This window comes from Macrobrachium nipponense, chromosome 41 (genome assembly GCF_015104395.2).
Source record: "Macrobrachium nipponense isolate FS-2020 chromosome 41, ASM1510439v2, whole genome shotgun sequence".
Taxonomy (NCBI): domain Eukaryota; kingdom Metazoa; phylum Arthropoda; class Malacostraca; order Decapoda; family Palaemonidae; genus Macrobrachium; species Macrobrachium nipponense.
This window is the reverse complement of record NC_061102.1, coordinates 12,829,155-12,846,681: the sequence shown is the minus strand read 5'-3', so window position 1 is coordinate 12,846,681 and position 17,527 is coordinate 12,829,155. Positions and strand designations below refer to the sequence as shown.

General features: G+C 35.7%; 1 protein-coding gene and 1 long non-coding RNA gene across 2 annotated transcripts in view; both read left to right on the top strand.

The window, feature by feature from the left end:
- Positions 1–611: 611 nt before the first annotated feature.
- Positions 612–17,527, top strand: part of LOC135212514 (uncharacterized) — a 99,320-nt gene continuing 82,404 nt past the window's right edge. Inside the window, exons 1-2 of the mRNA XM_064246028.1 lie at positions 612–627; positions 7,932–8,011. The gene's annotated coding sequence lies outside the window, so the exon portion shown is untranslated. The remainder of the gene's footprint in view (positions 628–7,931; positions 8,012–17,527) is intronic.
- LOC135212873 (uncharacterized) lies at positions 15,643–16,385 on the top strand. Its single transcript, XR_010314004.1, has 2 exons — positions 15,643–15,895; positions 16,333–16,385. It is a non-coding gene; the product is annotated as an uncharacterized LOC135212873 (long non-coding RNA).

Genomic DNA, 17,527 nt, shown 5'->3' with positions numbered 1-17,527 from the left:
CAACCTTCTTTTTTTTTTTTTTTTTTTTAATCTCTTTCCAGAGCCTGAGATAGACTAACATCTATTGCTTTCAGAACAGCATGTATTCTTAAGATTTCCGATATCTAAAGGATGGTCTGAATTACCTTGACTATACCTGGTTCACTTCAGGTAGATTCTTGGGTGAGCCCTATGCCTACGAGACGTTTGTTTGTCGGCCGCTGATTGGCTGGGAGCTGCCTACCACCTCCCCGGTTACCAGCCACCTCAGCTGTCGCCAAACAAACGTCTCGTAAGCAAAGGGCTTATTCAAGAATCTACCTTAAGTGAACCAGCTGTAACATATTGTACTACGTTTTACGTAGCAGAATTTATCGAAAATATCATCAACAGTGGCATTGTGACTCCGGCCAGCGTCCAACTTTTAAACTTGTCTAACCATTTTACATTTATGTTTATTAATTCATCTCTGTTTCTTTGTCTCTTTCAGCTGAATTGATGATAATTACATTGTTTTTTCGTAGATACGTTTCCCCCTGGAGTAAACATAACATTAACTCTTACTGACATTTTTCCATGATACTGATATATATTTTTTTTATTTGCTTCAGATGAGTTGACGCGTATGATGCTCGTACATAGAGTGACGTAAGTAACTGATTACATTGTTTTTTTCGTAACGCATTTTGCGCGCATGCGCAAAGCATAACCACATGGTTCAGTTTTTACTGGTGTGATTTCTGTAACCCCTTTATATATATATATAGAATATATATATATATATATATATATATATATATATATATATATATATATATAATATATATACATACACACACATAATTTTAACCTAATCATTCCAATTATCCATTTTATTTGAAATCCAAACTCATAGATGGTTCAGGAACGAATGACATTACTATGTAATTACTTTGTAAGTTACTGAAGGAATGAATTCATTTGGTAATGGGTCCACATTTATGGGCTTAGACCTGGTTTAGACCCATGCCAGTCTATGGTGAATTTTGATAAGGAAGAATATTCTCTCTCTCTCTCTCTCTCTCTCTCTGTGTGTGTGTGTGTGTGTGTATGTGTGTCTTAATTTTTCATATTTATGTATGATCAATACTACATGTTAGAGAGGGAAAGAGCTTGGTGACAGTGTTCGTAGGAATTCTCTCTCTCTCTCTCTCTCTCTTAATGTGTCAAATTTATGTCTAATCAATATTACGTGAAAGAGCTTGTTGACGGTGTCCGTAAGAACTCTCTCTCTCTCTCTCTCTCTCTCTCTCTCTCTCTCTCTCTCTCTCTCTCTCTCTCTCTCTCTCTCTCTCTCTCTCTCTATTAATGTGTCAAAATTATGTCTATTCAGTCTCTCTCAAAATTTGTCAAATTTATGTCTAATCAATATTACTTGAAAGAGCTTGTTGACAGTGTTCGTAGGAATTCTCTCTCTCTCTCTCTCTCTCTCTCTCTGTCTTTTCGTGTTTATATTTGTGTGATGTTGCAACCCGATCAGAATAGCAGCAGGTGGTAACGACTTATTTCAACCGTCCAACTGAGCAATTAGAGCATGGAGGCTGTGGCAGTCAGTGGGGTTTGCGTAGACAACGCTTCGGTAGTCTGGGCGTAACTTCCACAAATTAGGCGTTCGCCGAAGCGCCCCCCCCCCCTTCTTTATTTATAGTTCGTCGGTGGATTTGAAAGCGAGTACGATCGATTGATTTCGTCCTATATATACTGGTGGTGGGACTGGAAGCGGCGCTACCGATGCTGGAAGAACATTTATTTATTTATTTATTTATTTATTTATTTTTTGCCTAGATAACTTGTAAGCACTAAAATAAAAAAATATTATGTAGTATACGGGTAGCCTCATCAATTTCAAAACATGCATGCACACATATTTATATGTGTGTATATATATATATTATATATATATATATATAATATATATATATATATATATATATATATATATATATATATATATATATATATATATATATATATATATATGAAGTTACTTAGCAATATCGAATTCATTTTGTCTTTGGAATAGCTTACAGCTATTCCAAAGACAAAATAAATTCGATATTGCTAAGTTATTTATAAGTTACATATTATAAGTTATACATAACTTATATAAGTTATATATAAGTGCTCAAAACTGTGTTGATTATGGTGAAGAACTGGGATGGTAGTGACACTACCCACCTGTTTCACCTTTCCAACCTTTGACTTTCAATTTCCATTTCAGTGGTGAATGACCTTATAGGTCCCAGCACTTGGCCTTTGGCCTAAATTCTATATACAGCTCAAAATGATTGTTGAATGGCAGGCCTCCTGCCCCAAAGACGACGAAATGTAAGACATACACTATGAACTCCTTTCATTTAGTAAGAAACACTACCAACTTCAAGCCATCATCTCATTTCCTCGTCATTTCCTGTTGAATGGACTACAAACCAATTGATATTCACTTTCCCTTCAGAAGCACTTTGACTCTGTACCCAGTTCCACCCGCAGAAGCAAGCTTCGTTGCGTGGCATGTGTTTGTTAGATGTTATGACGTTGTTTTTTTTTTCAGAGTAAGTTTTTCTTTTTATATATAAATAAGGCAGTCCTTATCCCTGATACATGAGCTGGAGTTAGGTCTATTATTAATGAAAAAGATGCGAGTAAAGTTGATGTATTTCTCTCTCTCTCTCTCTCCATATTTCTGTGTGTACAGATTACAGTACAGTACTGCGAAAAGTATGTTAGTAGCTCTGTAAATAATGATACAACATATATATATATACTATATATATATATATATATATATATATATATATATATAGATATACATATATACACACACATATATATATGTGTGTATGTATATAATGTGTGTGGTATATATATATATATATATAATTATATATTAATATAGATATATATATATATATATATAATACACACACACATATATACACACACTGGTTGTATGTGAATGAGCAAGGGAGAGGGAGAAGGGTATCAAATTAATCCAGTGACTAAGAATGCGGTGATGGGTTTGGAATGGGTGAGTGAGTAGGCAGGCGGTCATTTCCTAAGCGAGAGAGAAAGAGAAAGTTCTTGCATAGGAACCCCCCCCCCCCTTCCTGTCAGGATCTTTTCCGCCGTCGTTTTTTCTAGGTTGATTATGTCATAATGGCGTTGCCGTTACTCGTATCCTGCAGAAGGATAGATTACCGAGATGAAGGACGTTTTGAGTTTCAAGATGTCAGTCAATTTTGTTGATTTGTCAAATTTATGTCTAAGCAATTATGCGTGTTAGACAGGGATAGAGCTCGTTGACAATGTTCGTAGGAATCTCTCTCTCTCTCTCTCTCTCTCTCTCTCTCTCTCTCTCTCTCTCTCTCTCTCTCTCTCTCATTGCATGCGGAGGATACAATCTTTCTTATCAGCTGATTGTTAATTTGTCAAATTTATGTCTAAGCAATGTTACGTGTTAGACAGCGATACACCTCGTTAACAGCGTTCGTAGGAATCTCTCTCTCTCTCTCTCTCTCTCTCTCTCTCTCTCTCTCTCTCTCTCTCTCTCTTATCAGGGAAGGAAATTTGTTTTGTTCTCCGAAGAGAAACTGGCCAGCGGCCGGATATCCTGATAAGTGGATGGAGATCAACCACGAATGATACAGCATGATTGTATATACACATGCACCTTATGTATACTAATGTACAGTATACGTTTATTTACGCATACGTGTAACACACACGGACCTCCATGTGTGAATATATTCAAGAATATCTGGAGGAGTTATTACTTAAGGCCCGGAGACTGCCTTTTCCCCTTATTGTTATGAAGATGGGGACGGTTAATGTTTATTTATTTATTTATTTATTTTAGCAATAATTATGCTTTTATATTCTTGCGTACAAATGTATTGCACCTGTAACATTAACAAACACGCACATACATACATAGATACACACACACACACACACACACACACACATATATATATATATATATATATATATATATATATATATATATATATATATATATATATGTGTGTGTGTGTGTGTGTGTGTGTGTATTATTAAGTTGCTACTTTTATAAGGAATATATCTTCTCTACGACTGTATGAAATGTTATATACAAGAGTTTTGCAACATTTTTCAGATTCCTTAGCTAGCTTAGTAATAGGATGTCTTAAAATGTGTGTTCAGATTTCGCATAACATAGTAAAAGTTAATATATAACGTAGAATGAAAAGAGAGAGAGATTAACTTTGTCCGTTCCAAAATAGTATTGTTTCCCCTACTTGTCATCGCCTCGAGATTAAGGGAGCTCGCGGTCTCCATGTTGTTTTCATAACATGTCAATCATACTTGCTCGCTCGAATACCACGTGGATATTTCACGATTTTTCTGTAAAGTTACGTCATATTAGAAGCTTCTAGAAAGATTGCACCATCTTTCACAAGCCCAAAATGTTTTGAGCCCGTCAGTCTCTTGAAGTGCCCATACAAGGAGAAAAAGAGATTCATTCAGTCTTAAATCCTCAGAGCATTTAGATCTCCCCTCCTCTCTCCCTCTCTCTCGCATGTCACTTTTGATTTCACATTAACGTAGCTTACTGAATGGTCACTCGTAACTTTTAGATTTCGGATTTCTTAGAGTTATTTAGTATTATTTAGTGCTTTTTGTGGAATCTGAACAAACATTGTACAAACGTGTAACGGCGCCTTTTTATTTTTTGAGATATTGGGAATTGTGTGGTGAAATTGTGAAACAAGCTGCAGCAGAAAGACAATTGGTACCAAGGTAAAGTGTGTTAATGAAAGTTTATTAGTTGCAACCAATAGTTACGATGGTTTAGAGAGAACTAATAATTCCGATGGTTTAGAGAGCTAATAGTTACAATGGTTTAGAGAACTAATAGTTACAATGTTTAATTAAACAGGTTTAAATTTTTACACATTGCAAATTCTTGTGTTTTGTGTTTGTTTCATTTGAAGTGATTTTGTGTGTGTGTATGTACATTTATCCATTTTTTCTTATTGAAGTGTGTGTTTTTATTTTATATTCTGTGTGATTAGTGCTTTTTACAATTTTGATGTTTTCCACATTTTTCTGTTTTTTCATTTGCATTTACAATTTAATTAACTTAGTTATTTTCATTAATTAATCGTTGCACATTTAATTGAATTTAACACTTTTGAATTAAGATTTCATGAAAATTACTGTTACTTGAAAACAAAGGATTCTTTTCAAGTTTCATTGTTGTTTAGCACTTGTGAATTAATTTCCAAATTTTAATTATTGCCTAACACTTTTGAATTTCGATTAAATTAATTGTCTTGAATTTTTTGATAAATTAATTTTGATTTAATTTTACTTAATTGATTCAAGAATTAATTAAACTTTGCTTTGTTTTCAAGTAACAGTAATTTTCCCTGATATTGTGAATTTCACTTATAAATTTTCAGCTTAATAATAAATTTTTGTATTTAAAATTTTTACAAGTGTTTTCTTTTTCACCAGCTTAATTATATATGATTATATTTAGCTTAGGTAGAAACGTAGAGTGGTAATTGAGCTGTTTTCCTTCAATTTACTTGAAGTGAGTTAGAACCAGGGAAGTACTTAGACTTCTGAAATCAGGGAAATACTTAGACATCTAAAGTTGTTGATGGAGTGATGCCCTTTAATTAATTTAATTACACACAAGATTACCTTACACCTGTTTTGATGAACTTTAGTCTGATTTTCTGTAATACTGGTAAGTTGTTTAAGGGATCACTGTTGCCTTTAGAGTATTCAGTCGTTTAGTACCTGTGATGAGGGTTCAGGTGTCTGGCTGTAGTGAAGTAGCAATTAATGAATGGTAAGTGTAGTAACCAGATACTTGGCACTTTGCCACAACATAATATATATATATATATATATATATATATATATATATATCTATATATATATATATATATTATATATATATATATTGTATGTGTTTGCATGTAGGTACATTAATGTAGAGGAATGTTATGATGCAGGAGCCAATGGGCTGGTACCCTATTCAACCCATAACTATGGAAAACAAGAAATAGAATGGGTATACATACAAAGGAAGTAATAAACTGCTCCGTTGCTCCCTAAAAGGTGGGGGGATTAAAACATCGAGGAAAGCGGAATTTGAGAGAGAATTCCGGAGCTAGGCAAGTCGAAAAGAGTTGGTTTTATACCCAAATACCCAAAAGCTGACGTTTCATTACATGAATTTTAAATCTAAAAGCTGACGTTCATTACACGAATTTTATATCCAAAAGCTGACGTTTCATTACACGAATTTTATACACAATACCCAAAAGCGGCCGCTTTATTACATTAATTTTATGCCCAAAGCTACATTTCATTACCTTAATATCCAAACCTGACGTTTCATTACACGAATTTTTTACCCAAAAGCTTACGTTACATTACACGAATTTTATACACAAATACCCAAAAGCTGGCGCTTTATTACATGAATTTTATACCCCAAAGCTGACATTTCATTACATTAATTTTATACCCAAACACTGACGTTTCATTACACGAATTTTATACCCAAATACCCAAAATCTGATGTTTCATTTCGTGAATTTTATACTCAAAAGCTGATGTCTCAATACACGAATTTTGTGCCCAAATACCCAAAAGCTGACGTTTCATTACGTGAATTTTATACCTTAAAGCTGACGTTTAATTACACGAATTTTATGCCCAAATACCCAATAGCTGACGATTCATTACACGAATTTGATACTCAAGTACCCAAAAGCTGACGCTTCATTACATGAATTTTATACCCAAATACCCAAAAGCTGACATTTCATTACACGAATTTGATACCCAAATACCCAAAAGCTGATGTTTCATTACCTGAATTTTATATCCAAATACGTTTCTTATCACGAATTTTATACCCAAAAGCTGACGATTTATTACATTAATTATATGCCCAAATACCCAAAACTGACATTTCATTACATGAATTTGATACCCAAATACCCAAAAGCTGACGTTTCATTACATGACGCACCGGGCTACTCTCTCTCTCTCTCTCTCTCTCTCTCTCTCTCTCTCTCTCTAGAGAGAGAGAGAAAAAAGAAGAATATTCTGGGCATCGATAAGAGGTGTTAAAAAGTCGTAACTTGAAGCTGGTCCGAACCAGCTGGGGGTCGGGGGGGGTTGTAGTTGGGGGAGTTACGACCCGCACCCGTGGCGCCATCTGCCCCGCGCGGCCACCGAGGAAAGTTACGCAGTGAAAGTGAAACTGCTTTCTGAATCCCTCTGGCGGTGACCTACTGAACCACATAACGAAAGTTAGTAGGAGGAGAGCCTGTGCCACACGAGAGAGAGAGAGAGGATTTATGTAGGTTATAATAGTCTCAGAAGTGAAATTAAGGTTGTATGGGAGACGCGGTGAGCTCAGTGGAATGGGAGCGAAATACAGGGTGTCCATAAAGTCCCAGTACCATTACAAGTGTTTTATCGCTCAGAATGGTACTGGGACTTTATGGACACCTTGTACGTCTATTGAGGTTCGAAGCTGATTAGACGTTTCAGAGTTCGCGGTTTTCGTATATTTGAATAAAGGCAAATTTAATTGATATGAAGAAAATTAGTTTTTATTGATCTAAATAAAAAAAATCTTTCTCTCTTCTGTTGTTTGACGAACGTCATAGTTATTTTATATGCTCAGTGAAAAAACATGCCGACATGCGTTGGAATCTGGTTCGCTTCGAGTGAAAAAAAAACGCCAATATTGCGTCATCGTTATTGGTAACCCCTTTTGTTTACATTTGGATGGTGTTCTCATAGCTCTGGTTGGTAGAGAATAAGCTGGCCAATGCCCAAGGGCTGTTACTTTATTGATCCATTTCTAAGAGGAACTGATGATATCTTACTTCCAACAGGCAGTCTGAAAATGGTTGCGACGATCGGAAGTACATAGAGTTTAATGTCGAAGTTCTACCGCTTGGAAGATTATCCCGGGGTAAGAAATAATATATTGATATATCTGTTTGCGATGGAGATTTCTTAAGATACTGGCATCAGGTTTTAGGAGAACACTTGTATGTTGAACAACCTTTTCAGGAGATTTAGTCGTAGGTTCTAAAGAAACACTTTCAATATCGGCGAATGACGTATTATCAGATTTACTCATTACTATTCAGACATTCATCTATCACATAAAGAAATGTCTCGGGTATGGTTAGAGTATGGTTAATGTTTAACGGCCATAAGTCCTTAGTCTCTCCTTCAGAATGTGTGTGATTCGTTAGGGGCGTCACGTGCGGTCTGATGTCACCGGATATTTTCCCTTTCTACAACGGACTGACCACTACGAGAATTTGATTATTGTACGGTACGATTTATACAGCTCGCGTGTGCTCACTTCCTTAGACTCCAAGAAACGAGCAAAAGAGTGCTTAGTCGTTACGCTACTTAGTAATATATATATATATATATATATATTATATATATATATATATATATATATATATATATATATATATATATATATATATATATATATATATATATACACGTAAAGTATAAAAAAGGCCCATTAAAATACTCTGGTTTAATATTTTGTGTGATTAATACTTTTTGCAATTTTGGTATTTTCCACATTTTTCTGTGTTTTCATTTGCATTCACAATTTAATTAACTTAGCTATTTTCATTACGTAATCATTACCCATTTAATTGAATTTATCACTTGTGAATTGATTTGCATTTAATTAGAATTCTTTTCAAGTTTTAGTGTTGTTTAGCACTTGTGAATTAATTTCCATATTTCAATTATTGCCTAGCACTTGAATTTTAATTGAATTAATTTTCTTGAATTTTGTGATAAATTAATTTTGATTTAGTTTTACTGAATTGATTCAAGAATTAATTAAACTTGCTTTGTTTTCAAGAAATAGTAATTTTCCCTGATATTGTGAATTTCACTTATAAGTTTTAAGTTTAATAATGAATTTTTGTATTTAAAATGTTTATAAGTTTTTTCTTTATTCTGCACCAGTATTTAATTATGATTAGTTTAAGTAGAAACATAGAGTGGTAATTGATCTGTTTTCCTTCAATTTATTGAAGTGACTTAGAACCAGGGAAGTACTTAGACTTCTGAAATCAGGGAAATACTTAGACTTTTAAAGTTTTTGATGGAGTGATGCCTGCCCTTTGATTAATTTAATTACTTACAAGATTACCTCACACCTGTTTTGATGAACTTAGCCTGATTTTCTGCAATACTGGTAAGTTCTTAAGGGATCACTGTTGCCTTTAGAGTATTCAGTCGTTTAGTACCTGTGATGAGGGTTCAGGTGTCTGGCTGTTGTGAGGTAACAATTAATGAATGGTAACTGTAGTAACCTGATATTCTTGGCACTTCGCCACAATATATATATTATAGATATATCATATTACATATAGATATATAGTATATATATATATATATCTATATATATATATATATATATATATATATATATATATAGATAATAAATATAATATATTATAAATATAGAAGGTCATTTTGACCGCAGCAACAACTTCAGAAAGATAAATTCGTTGACCAATGTTCTGTTGCGATATCGTGAGATCGTTTGTTGGTTGAATCAAATACACTGTCTGTCCCACTCACTGTCAGAATTGAATTACCATCATTTGCAGTATTGGAATATAAGCAATTTCGATTAGAGCCATTAGTTTATATCATGGTTTCCTTCTGTTGTAATTGTGTATACGAGGCAAAGTATGTACAGTTATGTATTTTGCGCAAAGCATATTTTAGCAGCCATTGTAATGATAGATTATGTCATTCCATACGATGTTGTGAGATGGAAACGTATCAGAGTCAGCGCATCATTGTACACATCATTGTACTTTATTATTATGATCCTTTTTTGATGTATTGATTGAAGTCAAGACGTGACAGGTGTTAGAATTAGACGTGAAATTCTTTTCGATTATTGTGAGGCTTTTCCCGCTCAATTCTAATCGTCTTGTCTTCCTGCAGTCAATAGTAAAGTGTCAGGTAACACAGAGGAATTACTATTTGCTGCTCTGGTAATTGCTAATTGCTAAGAGATACTGGCCGCAAGAGAACTGGAGTGATGGGAACTGAACTTGAGAAAAGAGAATATTGTAAAAGTACGTGAAAGGTAACGTGTTACTGTGTTATATATATATATATATATATATATATATATATATATATATATATATATATATATATATGCATTAAGCTACAAATGTCCCTTAATATCCAATTCGCTCTACCTCGGATCTTGTTGGCCTAGTCGATAACTTCACCGAAGTCCTGATTTATCCTCTGCGCGCTGGTTCGAATCCACGAGAGGACGAAATTATTATCGACTAAAAAATTCCCCATTCGGTTAACATATATGAAAATTTATTAGTTCAGAGGTAGAGCGAATTGGATATTAAAGGACATTCTTAGCTTAATGCTTGTATATGAATCACGGTGATGTGATAAAAATTCACATATATATATAATATATATATATATATATTATTATATATATATATATATATAATATATATATATATAATATATATAATATATAATATAATATATATAGAATATATTATATATTATATTTATATATATAGTAATAATATTAGCTATATAAGTAATATATAATATATCTATATATATAATATATATTTAATAAATATATATATATATATATATATATATATATATATATATATACACACACACAACACACACACACACACACACATATATATATATTATATATATATGTGTGTGTGTTTGTGTGTGTGGTGGTGTGTGTATGTATGTCGTAGTGTGTGTGTGTGGTGTGTATTTTTAAAATTTTGGACTGTTTAGGATGCCATTCACTCAGTATTTCCCACCATTCTAATTCCCGCAAAGGACATTTCTGCTATCACTGTAAATGCCACAATACTTCAATCACCATCGACATCATCCAAGACCTTCCGCAGCGTAGCCAGGTTCCCAGAAATTGCTCTCGGAAGAGAGATGAAGCCATCACGCTCTTCCCAGCCTCCATTCGGTCGCCTGAGATTCAACACATATTCTCCCGCTCAGGCTGACGACAGTCAAGTCATGCGCTGGAGTTCGTTTTCTCTCGATCGATCCCGTAGGGAGTAGGTGGGGGGCGGGGAATGGTTAGTGCCGTCAATGCACCTCGTGCGGTCCACTGTAGGCATTACTCGATTTTTTTTTGGGGGGGGGGGGGGCGTGCCTTCGGCCCCTAGCTGCAATCCCTTTCTTTCCTTTTACTGTACCTCCTTTCATATTCTCCTTCTATCTTACTTTCCAACCTCTCCTAACAAGTGATTCATAGTGCAAATGCAACGTTTTCCTCCTGTTACACCTTTCAGCGCTGAATGACCTCATAGGTCCCAGTGCATGGCCTTTGGCCTCAATTCTGTATTCAGTTCATTCTCTCGATCGTCGATATCCCGTCGTTGATTTTATTTTTCTGTTGATTGTTAAGACGGACTCCTTTATCTCTCTCTCTCTCTCTCTCTCTCTCTCGCTCTCTCTCTCTTCTCTCTCTCTCTCTCTCTCTCTCTCTGTCTCTCTCTTCTCCTCTCTCCTCTCTCTCTTTTTCCTGAAGCATATGACCTCTTGTCCACGAGGCCTTGTGCCGTACGTGTGTTCCTCACCCATCATCTATAACTACCTGCAGAATTCGTGCATCCACGATCGATGTCATCGGGGTGGGGGGGGAGAAAGGCAGGAAATCACCGCATTCCAGAATCGGAGAAAGACTGTGCTGTGCCGAAAGTCTGCGGCGAAAATTGCTCGTTTCTCTCGGGATAATGACTGGAATCAGAGGCGAGAGTTCGCCAGGGTCGTGGAGGACTATATAGCTACATATATACTTCGTTTGCTTCTGGACCCACTTCGTGAAAGATTTCCGATTTCTTTGTCTAGAGTTTTAATACTCATGAAATAGATGTGCGTATGTGTAGTTTCTCTCGTAAATCCCAGCGCGTGCCGTAATGTCTGCCTTCTCCAGTATTCGACATTGCGTTCCAAAACTTTCAAACCTTCATGACGTCCAAGTGCCCTCGTCCTCCGCCCTTCCCGAGCCATTTCAGCCTGTCGAGCTTCAGTAGTCCAGATGTAACTGAGCTCAGTGAATAGCTTGTAACAGCTATAACTACTTTTAACTGTTCCTACCATCCATACTCTCCTTCTTTATGTTAGCTAATCAGGTTATACAGACTCACTTTACAAACACCATTTCATAATGTCTGGTTCCATGGCTTTCCCCGTAGGTACTACGTAGGGTTGTAGACCAAAGGCTTGGAAACCACTATATTTTTAGTACTGCGCATGCGCAGGTTTGGGTCTTCTTCGGGACTGTCTGTGCGCATGTCATCATGATTTGTTTGTATTTAGCCTCACACATTAGTCCTAATGACCTCTCATCTCTCATGACATTTAAGTTTTAGTCATCATCTTAGCCTCTAATTATCCCAGTCTTCTTCTTCCCTTTGTTGATATGTATTTTATCTCTCTTTTTAAATGAATATGAATGAATAACTAGAAACTAAAAAGGTCGCCCTTAAGTCTTAGCAAACGTGTTATGCAAATCCTCGTTAAGAATTGCGATAACCATTTTTAGTTTTGTGTAAAAGAAAACTATTGAGGTGGCTATTTTGTCTGTCTGTCCGCCCTCAGATCTTAAAACTTAAAATTACCGAGGCTAGAGGGCTGCAAATTGGTATGTTGGTCATCCACCCTCCAATCCTCGAACATTCCAAAATGCAGGCCTCTAGCCTAAGTAGGATTGTATTTTATTTAACATTAAAGTTAGTCATGCGTTCGGCACCGATATAGGTGCCAATAGCACAGGCCGCTACTAGGCCATAGCTGAAACCGCGGCTGAGAGTTTCGTACAGCATTATACGCTGTACATGTCCCGCGTCTCCTCGTGCAAGTAGTTATTTAGGCGGCGCCCCCACCAAAACCCTCCCGTACCCACCCACCGATTTGATACTTTCATTGCTTTGTTACTTCACATAATACTTTAATGAACAATTCTTTTTCTTCTTCACACAATGCGTCCATTATGCTTTGCAATCTCCATGTTTTGTACATGCTGTCTCGTGACATAATCCCATTTAAAACATACCACGCATATTTTACATCTATTTTCGTTGCAAACGCGGGAAATGGACTGATAACCTACTTGTTGTACGGCTGAGGATAATCTCTCTCTCTCTCTCTCTCTCTCTCTCTCTCTCTCTCTCTCTCTCCTTTTCATTACACCGTCTGTGGCGATTTATAAAAAACATAAGTTCGTTGACTTGACGAAAATGGCAAAAAGATAAATATCAAGGTCACACGTTATTTTTAATAACTTTTTTGTGTTGAGCACAGCTTTAGGTGTTTGTCAGTTTGTGCTGTGCGTGCATTTCTTGAAAGATGTCGGTTTATTGCTGATTATTATTTTGTAGTTGATGCGTTATATTATTTTGTAGTTGATGCGTTACTTTTGCGTAATCTCTCTCTGCTGAGTGATTAGTTTTTTCTTCTTTAAAAAATGAAAACTATGTACTCAAACGGTCGTATATCCTGGTCCTTATATCCTTATGTCAGGTTTACTTATGCATAACTCATCATTAACGTAATTAATTTTTATTTTATGTGGACAAGTCCCCTACTACCTCAAGAATAATAAATAAATAAATTATATGTACCTGTAATATAATGTATGTATGTATATTGTATATATAATGTATATATGCTTATATTTGTTTGTGTATGTATGAGAGAGAGAGAGAGAGAGAGAGAGAATCCAGAAAATCCAAGTGTTTCTTTTCCTTCCTGAAAATTCTTGAAGCCTCCCTCGCATCGGGTGAAAGTAATCTTGCATTCGCACGGTTTTCTAAAGCTATTTTTGGCCGCAGCTTTAATCACGGATCCATCAACTCATCATCTCTATAAGTGAAAGGCCTGGGAATCCTACATGTCCTTTTAGTCACTCTTCTTCAGTCCTTCCCACGGACGACCTTCATGCCCCGCTGAAAGGATTTCCCGCTTATGTAGGTCACTGCCAAAACCCTCGTCTTGGTTTTGTTTCCAAGTGAACTCGAAAGAGGACGCGACCCAACGCTAATGTTACCGAGTATCTTTTTATTCGCCGTTACTGTCAAGCGGGACAGATCACAGACAAGGAAAGCTGCAAAAAACTATTTCTTCTCTTCTTCCCCATCGTTATCGCTACACTAAGGGGTCGGTTGCCTGATGCGCCTTTCCTCACAACATCAGGCATGGTTTATTATTTGGCAAAGGGGTTTTCACGACCGCATGCCCTTGCTGTCATCAACCACCGTTATTGGCGGTGGGCCTCGCCTTTGACTAAAAAGTTCCACCTGGAAGGCAGCAGTTTCCGCAGTTATTGGCAGTGGACCTAGCCCTTTACTAAAAAAGTAAGACTTGCAAGGCAGCATTTGTCCTTTTAGTCGCCTTTTACGACACACTGGATCTATGGTGGTAGTATTCTTACACCCCGACAACAGGGTGGCAAAAGCTACCTGTTCTGCTGCTCGATAAACCCTGTTTTATGACGTAGTGTCACCTCTTCACTTACCTATTTGATTCGTCGTTAAATGTAATTGCTTACGTGATTCAGGTTACCACATTGAACGAGTATTTAGCTTGGAGAAAGTTTTTTTTAGGACTTCCCGGGAAATCTCTGTTGTAGTTAATCAAATTTTTCTTCATTCATGTTTAAATGGTTTCCTCAAGCTTCCCTTGGATAATATAAATGAATGTGAAGTCCCCTTTTAAAGGGTTTACTGCGGAGACGTTTAATTCAGCATTGGAAAGAGGAAATATTAATTTAAAAAAAAGTACTCTTAACGAGCCAAACATGTTCTGTTTTGCTCTAGCCTTTATCGGCCTCGAAGGAAGGATTTTTCCCATACTACTAGGCAGTTTAATATCATCTCGTTTCCGCATAGGTAATTATATAATATTTACACACCTGTTGATTGATTTTATAAATATCCCTTTACTCGGCTCTCATTTCTCATCTCATTCTCTCTTCAACAACTGCTTGCTTCTGCTTGTCCTGCTCTGCCCCTTTGTAATCTTCTGCTCTCATCAATGCTATCTGTTCTTGAGGTCATAGGTTCCTGTACCTTACAGGTGGTCGAGGCGAGCGGCCCATATTCTAATCATTGACCGTTCCTTGGGAAATTTATGAACGAACCAGCTTCACAGTGCCTATGAGTTTTGTTTTCTCATCACCCGAAAACATGCATTTACTCAACTCCTTCCATGAAAAGCAACCCATTACATCTTTCTGACCACTCAGAATTGGAGTAAAGTTGCTCCGAAGAGAGGTATTATTGTCATCTGAACTGCATCTGTAGCATTTTGCGTGTGAAATTAGCCAGGTTTCTGATGTGGTCTCAACGTGCAAGTCATGATTGCTGTATAGATGTCAGAGAAGTAACCTAACCGCTCGTCTGTTTATGGTTTCCTTGACCAGTCACTGATCCTGTTTGAAGATATTTTAATGATGGAAATTACAGAAGGTCTGTAGAAAATCAGTCCAACATACTCATAGTTAAAAAAAAAAGACCATAGGTAACAGTAAAAATCCAACCAGATCAACATACTCATAGTTAAAGTGGAAAACCAGACCAACATACTCATAGGTAGCAGTAAAAAGCCGAACCAACATGCTCAAAGGTAACAGTAAAAAACGAGACCAACATACCCATAGCTAACAGTAAAAAACCAGACCAACATACTCATAGGTAACAGTAAAAAAACAGACCTACATACTCAGAAGTAACTGTAAAAAACCAGGTCAACATACTTATAGGTAACAGTAAAAATACGACAACATACTCATAGTAAAACAGTATAAAACCAGACAACATACGGCATAGTAAGGCCAGTAAAAAATAAAACGCCAGACGCCAACATACTCATAGGTAACAGTAAAAAAAAACAGACCAACATACTCATAGGTAACAGTAAAAATAAAAAACAGAAAAAAACCAACATACTCAGTACAGGTAACAGACCAACATACAGGTAACAGTAAAAAAAAACAGACCAACATACTCATAGGTAACAGTAAAAAATAAAACCAGACCAACATACTCATAGGTAACAGTAAAAAAAAACCAACCAACATACTCATAGGTAACAGTAAAAATAAAACAGACCAACATACTCATAGGTAACAGTAAAATAAAACCAGACCAACATACTCATAGGTAACAGTAAAAATAAAACCAACCAACATACTCATAGGTAACAGTAAAAAAAACAGACCAACATACTCATAGGTAACAGTAAAAATAAAACCAGACCAACATACTACAGGTAACCAGTTAAAAAATAAAATACCCAGACCAACATTTACTCATAGTTAACAGTTAAAAAAAAAACAGGACCAACATACGCATACGCTATCAGTAAAAAACCAGTTACCAAACAATTTTATAGGTAACCAGTAAAAAAAAAAACAGACCAACATACTCATAGGTAACAGTAAAAATAAAACCAGACCAACATACTCATAGGTAACAGTAAAAAAAACAGGACCAAACAATATCTCATACGGTTAACAGTAAAAAATAAAACCAGAACCAACCATTATCATACGGTAACAGTAAAAAACATGACCAACATACTCATAAACGATAACAGTTTAAAAAATAAAACCAAAACCAATCATACTCAATAGGTACAGGTAAAAAAACAGACCCAACCATTTTCTTTACCATTACGGTAACAGTAAAAATAAAAACCAGGCACCAACATACTCATTAGTAACAGGAAAAAAAAACCAGGACCAACATCTCATAATGGTAACAGTTAAAATAAATAAAACCAGGACAACATACTCATAGGTAACAGAAAAAAAAACAGACCAACATACTCATAGGTAACAGTAAAAAAAAAACCAGACCAACATACCATAGGTTAAACATAGTAAAAAAAAACAGACCCAACAAATAACTCAGGAGTAACAGGTGGGTAATAAAAAACAGACAACATACTCATAAAAAAAAAAAAGGTAACAGGTAAAAATAAAACCTAAACCAACATACTCCATTACGAAACAGTAAAAAAAAAAACAGACCAATATACTCATAGGTTAAACAGTAAAAATAAAACCAAGACCAACATACTCATAGGTAACAGTAAAAAAAACAGACCAACATACTCATAGGTAACAGTAAAAATAAAACCAGACCAACATACTCATAGGTAACAGTAAAAAAAAAACAGACCAACATACTCATAGGTAACAGTAAAAATAAAAAAAAACCAGACCAACATACTCAAGGGAACAGGTAAAAAAAAACCAGACCAACATAAAAGGGAACAGGAATAAAAAAAAAACCAAACCAACAACATAGGGAAACAGAAAAAAAAAACAGAACCATACTCATAGGTAACAGTAAAAAAAAAAACACCGACCAACATACTCAATTATAAG